Here is a 12,902-nt window from a genome sequence, read left to right on the forward strand (position 1 = left end):
AGTACTCCAATGATTCCAAAGGTTGTAAGTTTAGCATCATCATTAACAGGAGAGACTACCACACAGTTTCTCCTCACAGCAAAATGCAGACACAGTAACGAGCCGCAAGAGGAAGTACCAGATGCACCGCGACAGTTACAGGACGGAACCAACTCTACCATGGACGAACTTGAGGTTGTCAATATCGGGAGTGAGGAATCTCCGCGACCCGTCTCAATCGGCTTGACTCTATGCGCAGACGAACGCGCGAAGATGGTAGACCTTCTACAAGAATATCAAGACGTATTCGCATGGACATACGAGGAAATGCCTGGTTTGGACGAGAAGCTGGTCACTCACCATCTACACATAATACTCAGATCCAAGCCGGTCAAACAAACCCCGAGACAGTTCAGGCACGATGTAAAAGAACAGATCAAGATGCAGATTCAAAAGCTACTGGATGCTGGTTTCATCAAACCCATTCACCATCCTGCTTGGTTGGCCAACGTAGTTCCAGTAAAAAATAAGAACAACCAAATTAGGTGATGTGTCGATTTTAGGGATCAGAACAAATTTTGCCCTAAAGATGATTTTCCACTTCCTAACATTGACATGCTGGTAGAAACCACCAGTGGACATGACATGTTCTCTTTCATGGACGGTACAGCGGCTACGATCAAATAAAGATGTACGAACACGACGCAAGTAATACATATTTTTGAACTCTCCTCGAAAACTTATATTATACTGTGATGCCCTTCGGTTTGAAAAATGCTGGCACCACCTACCAACGCGCCATGACTACCATCTTTCACGGCATGATGCACAAGCAAGTCGAAGATTACGTAGATGACATAATGGTTAAATCAAAAACTCGGGCGGCCCATGTGGAGATTCTGTGGCAGGTGTTTGAAAGGTGTCGCGATTACAAACTGAAGATGAATCCATTGAAGTGTGCTTTTGGTGTCTCTTCGGGTAAGTTCCTAGGCTTCCAGGTAACCGCCGAGGGAATTAAAGTCGACCCGGTCAAAACCTAAGATATCCTTACAATGCCACCACCGTGAACTGTGAAAGAACTCCAGAGTTTCATGGGTAAAATAAACTACATTCGCCGCTTTATACCGGGATTGGCTCAACTTGTTGGTACGTTTACCCCCTTATTGAAGAAAGGAGCGAACTATTTCTGGACCATGCTACAACAAAGGCATTTCGGAAGATTCAGCAAATATTGTCTTCCCCATCCATTATGAAATATCCCATACAAGGAAGACCGTTGTGCCTCTACACTACTTTTAGCGACACTGCCGTCGGAGCTCTCCTACTTAAAGAAGATGACGAAGGGATTGAGCATACCATATACTACTTCAGTCGAACTTTAAAACATGCCGAACTCAGATATCCCAAAGAAGAAAAGCCGTGCTTGGCCCTGATTCACTCCATCCAGAATTTCAGACATTACATGCTTTCCAACAAAGTGGTGATGATATCTAAGTCTGATCCTGTGAAGTTCCTCCTCTCAAAACCGGCCCTGATAGGAAGGCCAACCAAATGGCTCCTCCAAATGTTAGAAGTTGACATAACATGCGCTTCCCCGAGAGCTATCAAAGGTCAAGCAGTTGCGGATTTGCTAGCAGCGTTCCCGGGAGAGAATACCACGACGCTACACGAGGACCTCCCTGGAGATTTTCCGGAAATCTCTTTCATCAAAGAAGAAACGTGGTTACTATTTTTCGACGGATCCGCCACCTCTAAAAATGGTACTGGAGGAGCAGGTGTGGTTCTAGTATCCCCGGCCGGTGAAGTATCCTCGCACTCCTTCAAGCTAGACTTCCCTTGCACTAACAATTCAGCAGAATATGAAGCCCTTCTCATCGGACTGTCATTAGCTAAACATGTTGGAGCCATGCGTCTGGAAATAAGAGGGGATTCTAAATTACTCATCAACCAGGTGAATGGAGTATACGCGCTGAAGGAAGTAACATTGGCCCCGTATAGATCCGAGGCACAAAATATACTAAATTACTTCGCCGACGTGACCATAACGCATGTTGACCGCAGCGGCAACAAACATGTTGATTGTCTAGCCACACTAGCATCAAAACTGCAATTCGAAGGTCTTGAAGAAACCCTGACAGTGAAGAGACGAACCGTGGCTTTAACATGGCTTTCGCAACCCAAGGAGGCTGAAGTCGGCGAATGGAGAACACCGATTATCCAAGAGCTTAACAGCTCGCTTTCCCAGGGAAAGGTCAGTCTCAAAACTCTACGAAATTTCTTCATGCTCCAAGGAGTGTTGTACCATCGGAACCCATATGGTTCCTTGTCCAGATGCCTTGGAGAGGAAGAGGCGCCACAACAACTCAACCGCGTCCATGGTGAAGTTTTCGGGCTAACACTAGTGGTAACACTCTATCGTCGTTTGCAACTCCTTGGCTACTACTAGATAGAAATGGAGGCTCAATCTCAGTTGCTTCAAAGAACCTGTTCCAATTTTCAAGCACCGCCGCATCAATTGGAAGTCTTCAATATCTGCCACGCTGGGGACTGGCAGGAGCCGTACATCAGTTACCTTTGCTACGACATACTCCCCACCAACAAGAAGGGCACAGCCAAGGTAAAACAAAGTTCCAAGAGATTCATATTCCATGAAGGAATCTTATATCGTAAAAGCTTTGGAGGAAGTTTGCTACGGTGTTTGAACGAAACAGAAATCCCGATCATCCTGAAATAAATGCACGAAGGAGAACACCAAGGAAAAGGAAAGTTATTTCTTCAGATACACGAGAAATACTACTGGCCAACCATGGAGGATGATGCAGCTGTTTTTGTTCAGAGATGCAAAAAATGTCAAATCCACGGAAACCTTATCCATGTACCGTCAACTCCTCTGCACTCAATAAGCAGTCCGTGGCCCTTTTATAGCTGGGGACTCGACATCATTGGAAAGATCAACCCACTGTCTTTAAAACAACACCAGTACATAATAACGGCGACTGAGTATTTCACCAAATGGGTCGAAGCCATACCTTCACGAGGAACTACTGGAGCCACAATCGCGGTGTTCATCAAGGAGTACATCATCTGCTGATTTGGCGTGCCTAAACATATCATCACCGACAACGGAACTCCTTTCGCCAATAAGCAAGTACGGGAATTACTTGAAGAATATGGAATTAAGAAAGTTTGCTCCACCGTGTACTATCCCTAAGGAAACAGACATACTGAAAGAAATAACAAAACTTTGATCTGAATCCTCAGTCGGACAGTACACGATAATCCTCGGACATGGCACGAACAATTGCCAATGGCACTTTGGGCATATCGGACATCACCAAGAAGTTCCACTGGTGCCTCTACCTACTCCCTTGTCTACAGCGCAGACGCCATCCTCACAGCAGAAGTTAAAATCCCATCAGCCAGGATTGCCGAAGCAAGCGGAGTTCGATGGAATGAAGCTGAAACATTAAGTGCCAGGGTAGCAGAGTTGGACACTGTAGATTCCAGAAGATCCAGAGCGGAAGAACACACGCAAGCATACAAAAATAGGGTTTTCAGAGTATATAAAAAAGCCGTTAAGTCTCGAGTTTTTCAAGTGGGAGATTTGGTACTGAAGACTGCCAAACACATTCAGCAAGACGCGTCCGCACCAAAATTCTCCCCACAATGGGAAGGGCCTTATATAGTCACGAAAGCGTACAACAACGGGTACTACAAGGTCATTAAAGAAGATGGATGAAAACTGGAAGCGTCCATCAACGGAAAGTGGCTCAAGGCATACTACGCCTGACCGTCACCTCACACCTCACCATATTATAGCACGACTAGCCAGGCATCTTTCCGCTTCCTTTCACATCTCAGCTATCAAGTTTCTTTTCTTTTGTTTAATTGAAGCAAATCAATAAACTTCTCTTATTACTTCAAAAAAAAAACCGATAGAAAAAATAAATAAAAATAAAATACACGCTCGAGACCCAGAAAGAAACCAAACGTCTCGCAACTACATAACTCAGAAAAGCCCATCCAACAAATTATAGTTCCTCGAAAGCATCATCCTCAACCGGTTTTGATACCTTTCGGTCCTTCTCTTCAAGTTCTGAATTGACTCTTCCACCTTCTGTGACTCCATGGCCAGAGCCTTCTCCTCTTCCAAAATAGCCTTTGCAGCAGGAACAACATCAGCGAGAATACCGGATCTGTCGACCTTCACGATGTCAAGACGATGCCGCAACCAACTCACGTTGAACTTCAGGGATTCATAGGTAGACACCATGTTCTCCCACTTTTGAATAGTTGGTTCCACGACGGCACAGATGGATATACTTTCCATTTAAGCGACCATAGGCAAGAGACAATTCAATGTGGAAACCAAGGTAGACGAGCAATATTGCACCACACTCCTGGTAGCAATGTGGTTGTATCTTTTCCATATCTTCGTGTAAAGAGTCATGAATTCCTTCCGCACCAGAAACCCACCGACGTTCCGGTAGTTAGAAGATAAACACTTCATGCGAATTTCGAACGACAAACCTGCATTGGGATACTCATGACAAGAAATTCCTAAATCGGCGTTTTCCGGATTTCCAGCGGTTGGCAGGATCCCACTCGAAGGAAGAGGGGAAACCAAGTCATCCTCATCAACGATAGTCACGCACGCTCCAACAGGATATCTCTGTACAGAAGAAAATCTTTTGTCACTCGTCAGCAAACAATGAAACATCTATTGATCAACGAAAGCATACCGATATAATATTCTTGACTCGGATGAACCTGGTAGGAGAATTTTCACGAGAGTTAGGCCTCACTCGCTTGACTGAAGAATCTGGCTGGCTCGAGGATGATCCACTTCCGAGTAACATAATAAAGAAATATGGACTCGACAAGAAGAAACATTTACACCGAAAAGAGGGAGATGATACAATTTCACCGGCATATATACTGCGGAAACCCTAAAGAGAAATCGAAACAGATGCTGAGCAGACAAGATGGGCCTACATTACAGCCGAAGACTCATCCTCAGTGAAATATCCCGTCAAAAACACTAATCAGGTGTAAAGAAAAATGGAGATACATACTGGGAACACGCTTATCAACGTTATTGCTAGCAATCCACCGCCAGCCCAAGACTCGGGAGCAAAATCAGCGATATGACATGAAGAGGAAGGATCACGTACCCTTTTATAGCCGCAGCGCTTCGGAACTTGAATAAGGAAAGGATTTCTTATCTGAGCCACGAATGGAAAAAGGAAACAGGGCCTGCAAGGGACGCCAACAGTCCGCGCAACGCAAAGACAACAGCCCGCGCCACGCCAAGACAGCGCTCATCCCAAGACGATCCAACGCTAAAGGCTCCATTCCAAGCCGACCAACGCCAGCGGCTCCGTTTTAAGCCACACCATGCCAACGGCTTGATTAGATAAGCCAGCAATGCCAACAACTCCACGTTCCCCAGCCTATCCAATCTGACGCCAACTGTTTGCATCCCGGACAGCAACCACCACTACCACTCCGCCGCCTAGCTAGCAGCACCACGAGCAGAATCTACGCAAAGCCACCAACACAAGAATCACGAATTCTCCTTACCTCTCGAAAAGGTTAGACGGATCTTCCTGGCCATCTTTTCATGACTTGCTATTTCGATTTTTTCCTTGTCTGTCACCATCTTATACTTAACTCGCAACAATGCCTCTGTTACTAGCTAAGCACAGGACTTAATGTTGATGGTGGTTTTTAGCTTAGGGTTAAAATCGTAAAACCTTAGTCAGACAGTGACGTCACACTTGAGTAATAATGTCGCAACTAGCACATTTATTAAACCATTCAACATATCCGCGTAAAATTCCCGGAGTACCTTTTTTTTTATGTAAAGGCCATGCCCCACGGCAGAGCTCTCGGTAGTGACCGGCATCATCTCTACACATGTCGGCCACACATGTTAGCCAAACGTGCCAATCACGCGTGCCACATATCCTAAACCAGGATTTCGACACGCTAAACCCTAATAGCCATATCTTCGCGCCAAAGGCATGCCAACCATGCCAGCCGCACCACCATGCCAATGGAATGTCATGCCATCCACATCTCCACGCCAAAGGCATGCCAACCATGCCAGCCTCACCACCGTCCCAATGGCATGCCATGCCAGCCACATCTCTGCGCCAAAGGAATGCCAACATTCTAGCCGCACCACCGTTCCAATGGCATGCCATTCCAGGCACATCTCCGCGCCAAAGGCATGCCAACCATGCCAGCCGCACCACCGTGCCAATGGCATGCCATGCCAGCCACATCTCCGCCCCAAAGGCATGCCAACATGCCAGTCGCACCACCGTGCCAATCGCATGCCATGTCAGCCACATCTCCGCGCCAAAGGAATGCCAACCATGCCAGCCGCACCACCGTGCAAATGGCATGCCATTCCATCCACATCTCCACGCCAAAGGCATGCCAACATGCCAGCCGCACCACCGTGCCAATGCAATGCCATGCCATGCCAGCCATATCTTCGCGCCAAAGGCATGCCAACCATGCCATCCGCACCACTGTGCCAATGGCATTCCATGCCAGCCACATCTCCGCGCCAAAGGCATGCCAACCATGCCAGCTGCACACCATGCCAATGGCATTGCAGCCAGCCACATCTCCACGCCAAAGGCATGCCAACATGCCAGCCGCACCACCATGCCAGCCACATCTCCGCCCCAAGGCATGACAACTGCCAGCCGCACCACCGTGCCAATGGCATGCCATGCCAGCCACAACTCCGTCCCAAAGGCATGCCAACATGCCAGTCGTACCACCGTGCCAATGGCATGCCATGCCATCCACATCTCCGCGCCAAAGGCATGCCAACCATGCCAGCCGCACCACCGTGCCAATGACATGCCATGCCAGCCACATCTCCATGCCAAAGGCATGCCAACATGCCAGCCGCACCACCGTTCCAATGACATGCCATGCCAGCCACATCTCCATGCCAAAGGCATGCCAACATGCCAGCCACACCACCGTGCCAATGGCATGCCATGCCAGCCACATCTCCGCGCCAAAGGCATGCCAACCATGCCAGCCGCACCACCGTGCCAATGGCATGCCATGCCAGCCACATCTCCGCGCCAAAGGCATGCCAACCATGCCATCCGCACCACAATGCCAATGGCATGCCATGACAGCCACATATCCGCGCCAAAGGCATGCCAACCATGCCAGCCGCACCTCCGCACCGAAGCTATGCCGACCATGCCGATGGCTGCCAAACGAAGTGTTGCAACAATCAACGGCCATCCTTCCTTATGAGATGCAAATCTCAGCCGTTCAAGTTCGTCACTAAACACGTGGCAACTTTCGGCCCAATGCCAAGCCATAATTTTGGTCGCGCCTAAACTATGCCGAAACCCTATTTTAGCCTCGACTAAAACTACGCCAAAATCCTAGCTTAGTCGCGTCTAAACCATGCCAAAGCCACGCCGGCCATGCCTCCATGCCGCTGGCTTCCAAACGAATGGTTGCAACATTCAACAGCCACCCTTCCTTCTGAGATGCAAATCGCAGCCGTCCAAGTTCGCCACCAAACGCGTGGAAACTTTTGGCCCAATTCCAAGCCATAATTTTGGCCGCGCCTAAACTATGCCAAAACCCTAATTTTGGCTGTGCCTAAAACTATGCCAAAATCCTAGCTTAGCCGCGCCTAAACCATTCCAAAGCCACGCCGGCCATGCCTTCATGTCGCTGACTGCTAAACGGAAGGTTACAACAATCGACGGTTATCCTTCCTCCTGATATGTAGATCTCAGCAGTACAAACTTGCCACCAAACGACTTGTGGAAATCGCTTGGCTACGGTGCCAACTCTTGGTCACGGTACCAAAACCCTAATTTGGACACGGTGCCAAAGCCCTAATTTGGCCACGCCAAATCCATGCTGGCCATGCCTCCATGCCGCTGGCTGCCAAAAGGAAGGTTGCAACAATCAAAGGTTGTCCTTCCACCCGGATGCAGATCTCAACCGTACAAACTTGCCATCAAACGACTTGTGGCAATCTCTTGGCTACGGTGCCAACTCTTGGCCACGGTGCCAAAGCCCTAATTTGGCCACGTCAAAGCCATGCCAGCCATGCCTCCATGTCGCTGGCTGCCAAATGGAAGGTTGCAACAATCAACGGTTGTCCTTCCTCCCGAGATGCAGATCTCAGCCGTACAAACTTTCCACCAAACGACTTGTGGCAACCTCTTGGCTATAGTGCCAAATCCCTAATTTGGCCACGCCAAATCCATGCCGGTCATGCTTCCATGTTGCTGGCTTCCAAACGGAAGGTTGCAACAATCAACGGCTATCCTTCCTCCTGAGATGCAGATCTTAGCCGTACAAACTTGCCACCAAACGACTTGTGCCAATATCTTGGATACGGTGCCAACTCTTGGCCACGGTGCCAAATCCTTAATTTGGCCACGCCAAAGCATTGCCGGCCATGCCTCCATGCCGCTGGATGCTAAACGGAAGGTTGCAACAATCAACGGCTATATTTCCTCCTTAGATGCAGATCTTAGCCGTACAAACTTGCCACCAAACGACCTGTGGCAACCTTTGGCTACGCTGTCAACTCTTTGGCCACGGCACATACTTAGCTATGCCAATTCTTTGGTCACGACACCAAACCCTAATTATCCACGCCAAGAGCATGCGCAAGCCATGCCAGCACCGTGTCCACGCCACTGGCTACCAACGGAAGGTAACCAAAATCAACGGTTAACATTCCTCTCAAGATGCGAGATCTCGGCCATCGAAAGTCACCACCGAACCGGCAAGCCTCTCAATATTAACTTGCCAAACAATAGCAACATGCTACACATTTTCCACGAAAATACTCGAGACATCAAAACATGTCACAAACTGGGGGATGCTCATCAGGGTATTGGTCTGGTGGTTTACAGCGTGCGGCGTACACTATGCCCGTTACAAGAAAGTGTCATAATAGTGAGGCGGTTAGTAAATACAAGAAGTAATGGTGAAACGTTTCCTTCATTATGGAAACATCAATTCCAGGTGTTACCCGTTACCGCTTTCTTCCATTTACTCAACCGTTTCTACTTCTTACCAGACCAAGGTACGTTTCGTTGCGACTTGTATAAATAGGTCTCACCTATTTCCACCAAAGAACAAGTTTGGGTCAGGAGAATACAACACTCATAAATCACTTGTTAGATTTCCCATCTGTTAGCTTTTCACTTTCTGATACAAGTCGTCAAACAACTACTCTTACTGAATCAACTATTCTGGTCTCAACACTCTCTTCGCTTCCCTCCCTAGACCAAACCTTCTCCTTCAATTTATGACTGAAGCAAGTCTGGAACGGCCATTTCTTGGTTTAGGCCGGATTTTACAGATTGATCTCTCGAATCAAAGTACTCCCTTGCAGTATATTGTTTAGGGTTTAGACTCATTTCTCACCCACACACTCGAAATTACCAAAACCAGAAGAATTTGTTTTCACCCTCAAACACACGGTCACTTCTAATTTTCTTTAGTTTACGACCTTGTTCGTTCTGGATTCTTTTAACAATAATCTTAAACTCACCAAGGGTTTCATTCTTATGAGAAAGAAATGCAATCCAAGTGAACCTGGTGTAATCATCTACCATAACTAAAGCATACTTCTTACCAGCAACCGTGGGTTTTTTAATTGGTCTGAAGAGATCCATATGAATTAAATCAAGTGGAGCTGTAGTGAGAATATCTCGAGATGATTTATGGTTAACTTTCGTTTGTTTACCCTTTTGACAGGCACCACATACACCATCAATCTTTCTATTGATTTCGGGAACGCCTCTAACAAGTTCTTTGTTAATGATCTTAGTTAGAAGACGATAATTGATGTGACCAAAACACTCATGACAAAGATGTGTAGATTCCACCTTAGTCAAATTGCAACAATTACCGAACTGAGTATCCAAAAGATAACAGTTGTTTTTACAACGAGTTCCCTGAAAAGTTACTTTCCCAGTTTTGTCTATAATGTCACATCCATTTGCACTGAAAACAACTGGATGGCCTTTGTCACAAATTTGACTAATATAAAGAAGATTTACAGTCATACCTTTTACGTATACTACATCATGGATTTCAGGAATGCCAGGTAGTTTGATCGTCCCTTTATTGCTTACGTAGGAACAACTTCCATCTCCAAATGTTACCGGTCCTCCTTCATAGTCGTTTGAAGAAACAAACCATGTGAGATCACCTGTCTTATGTCTGCTACATCCACTGTCAAGAAACAATTGAAAGGGTGATGTTGATTTTAAAGCAAAAGATCCCATATTATCAGTACTTTCCTGTTTAGGATTTCCTGTTAGTTTTGTACATCCTTTTAGTGAAGCAACCAGTTGTTTAGTTTTATTATGAAGATTACTTGCAACTTTCAGGCTCTTTTGGAAGGACATACAAGTATGTTGAAAGTAATTGGAAGAATCACAAAATAAATATAGGACAACATCTTTAAGCTCGTTTGAGAAGATCTGAGTCATATCAGCTTTCACAACATCTGAACGTTGTTTATCATCTGACTTATGATTGTTCTTCAAAGAAGAACAACTGGAGTTATTCAGATCCATCAAAGGAGTTTTGGTAGATTTCAAATCCTTGAGTATTGCGCTTTCTGCAACAAGATCAGAGTTGATCCGGATTTGTTCATCCAACTTTTTCTGGAGAATGACCAGTTTATCAGAACTTTTTCTGCGATTGTTTTTTGATCCTGGTGAAGCGTTTCTAGAGACTTTACTATCCATATAGTCAGATCGCTTACAAACACAGACTTATAAGGTCTTTAAACGTGTTTGTCAGCTCTGATACCAATTGAAAGAATGGGGGTACAACAACCTCACCCAATATTTCTCTTAGCAATCTGTATGGACTAACTCCAATATACTTTCAAGAGAATCAGCTAGACTCAATCTTAATAAAGTATATCAAAGAGTTATATCTCTCTTTCTCGATTCAATTCTTACTCAAGCAAATAGAAATCTGCGAGTCTAATTGAATACGAGAGAAATCACTTGAACGGTACCGAAGAACAATGTTCAAGTATCAATCAATGTAAATCAACAACCAAAGGTTGGATATTCTAATTGATTGATTCAAACGCACAACCTCTGATATTTCAATTATATAACAAAATATAATGCGGAAAAGAAATAACACAGACACCAGAGGTTTTGTTAACGAGGAAATCGCAAATGAAAAAAACCCCAGGACCTAGTCCAGATTGAACACACACTGTATTAAGCCGCTACAGACACTAGCCTACTACAAACTAACTTCGGTCTGGACTGTAGTTGAACCCCAATCAATCTCACACTGATCCAAGGTACATTTATGCTCATACGTCTCTGATCCCAGCAGGATGCTACGTACTTGATTCCCTTAGTTGATCTCACCCACAACTAAGAGTTGCTACGACCCAAAATCGAAGACTTTAACAAACAAATTTGTATCACACAGAAAAGTCTACGGTAATAGATAAATTTGTCTCCCACAGAAATACCTACGATTTTTGTTCTGTCTTTTGATAAATCAAGGTGAACAAGAACCAATTGATAAACCAGACTTATATTCCCGAAGAACAGCTCAGTATTATCAATCACCTCACAATAATCTTAATCGACGAGGCGAAATAAGATATTGTGGAATCACAAACGATGAGACGAAGATGTTTGTGATTACTTTTAGATCTTTCCTATTGGAGATATCAATATCAAGCCAATCGTTACGATTGTACTCAATGCGATAGAATCAGCAAGATCAGATCACACAACTACAAGAAAGTAGTATCGGTCTGGCTTCACAATCTCGATGAAGTCTTCAAGTCGTTAACCTATAGAGTCTCGGTAGAAACCTAAGGTTAAAGGAGAATCGACTCTAGATTATACAACTAGTATCACACAGAAGGTGTGGGGATTAGGTTTCCCAGTTGCTAGAGTTCTCCCTTATATAGTCTTTCAAATCAGGGTTTGCAATCAATGTTAGCTTAGTAACAAAGCATTCAATATTCACTGTTACATGAAAACCTGATTAGATTCAAGCTAATATCTTTCAACCGTTAGATCGAAAACTTAGCTTGTTACACACAATTAAAATGCACGTTTTAGGTTTGTGTAACCGTACCCAAACATGTACATTTGTTGGTTCAACAATAGTTAACCAAATGGTTAGCCATATGAGAACTTTCATATCAACCATGTTATTCTTCACCATAACCAGTTCAAATGACTCAAATGAACTACTTAGAGAGTTGTTCAATTGCTTATATCTTATAGAAGTATACAAGACACAATCGAAGAAAAAACGATTTGATTCAATCGAATCGATTCATGAACTTTATATCCATGGTTTGCAAACTTGCATTCCTTAGTTAATATAAGTATAAGTTCACGAATAATCGTTTTTATAAATAACCAACATAAGTAAGCGGTGTAGCGCCCCAAAATTAAGCTATTTATTAAACCAAGTAATTAACTACCTAATGAGGCATTAAAGATCTCAATCATATATCTTAACTTCCAAATAGAAAATCTTATACAAAACTTAACCCAAAACTAAACCCATCACTCGAACAATTATAAATGAAAAATCTCTCAAGTTATATAATTTAAATAGTGTGTTTGTGATTACAAAAATAATGTACAAACCTAAAATAATTCGCAACGACTCTAAAATCTTTAAGAGACTAAAACGAATATCTTCGCGTGCACCATATCTTCTGGTAACTGAAAAACTAAAGTGGGAACGAGTGAGCACATCATCCTAAAAGGGGGCTCAGTGGATACCTTTATAACAATCAGGCAATCACTAACATACTTCACAGTCATACTAAAGAAAAATGATTGCACATCTGATGCACACAATACAAAGCATAAGATTGCCCCAACTCT

Source organism: Papaver somniferum, chromosome 8 (assembly GCF_003573695.1).
Source record: "Papaver somniferum cultivar HN1 chromosome 8, ASM357369v1, whole genome shotgun sequence".
Lineage (NCBI taxonomy): Eukaryota > Viridiplantae > Streptophyta > Magnoliopsida > Ranunculales > Papaveraceae > Papaver > Papaver somniferum.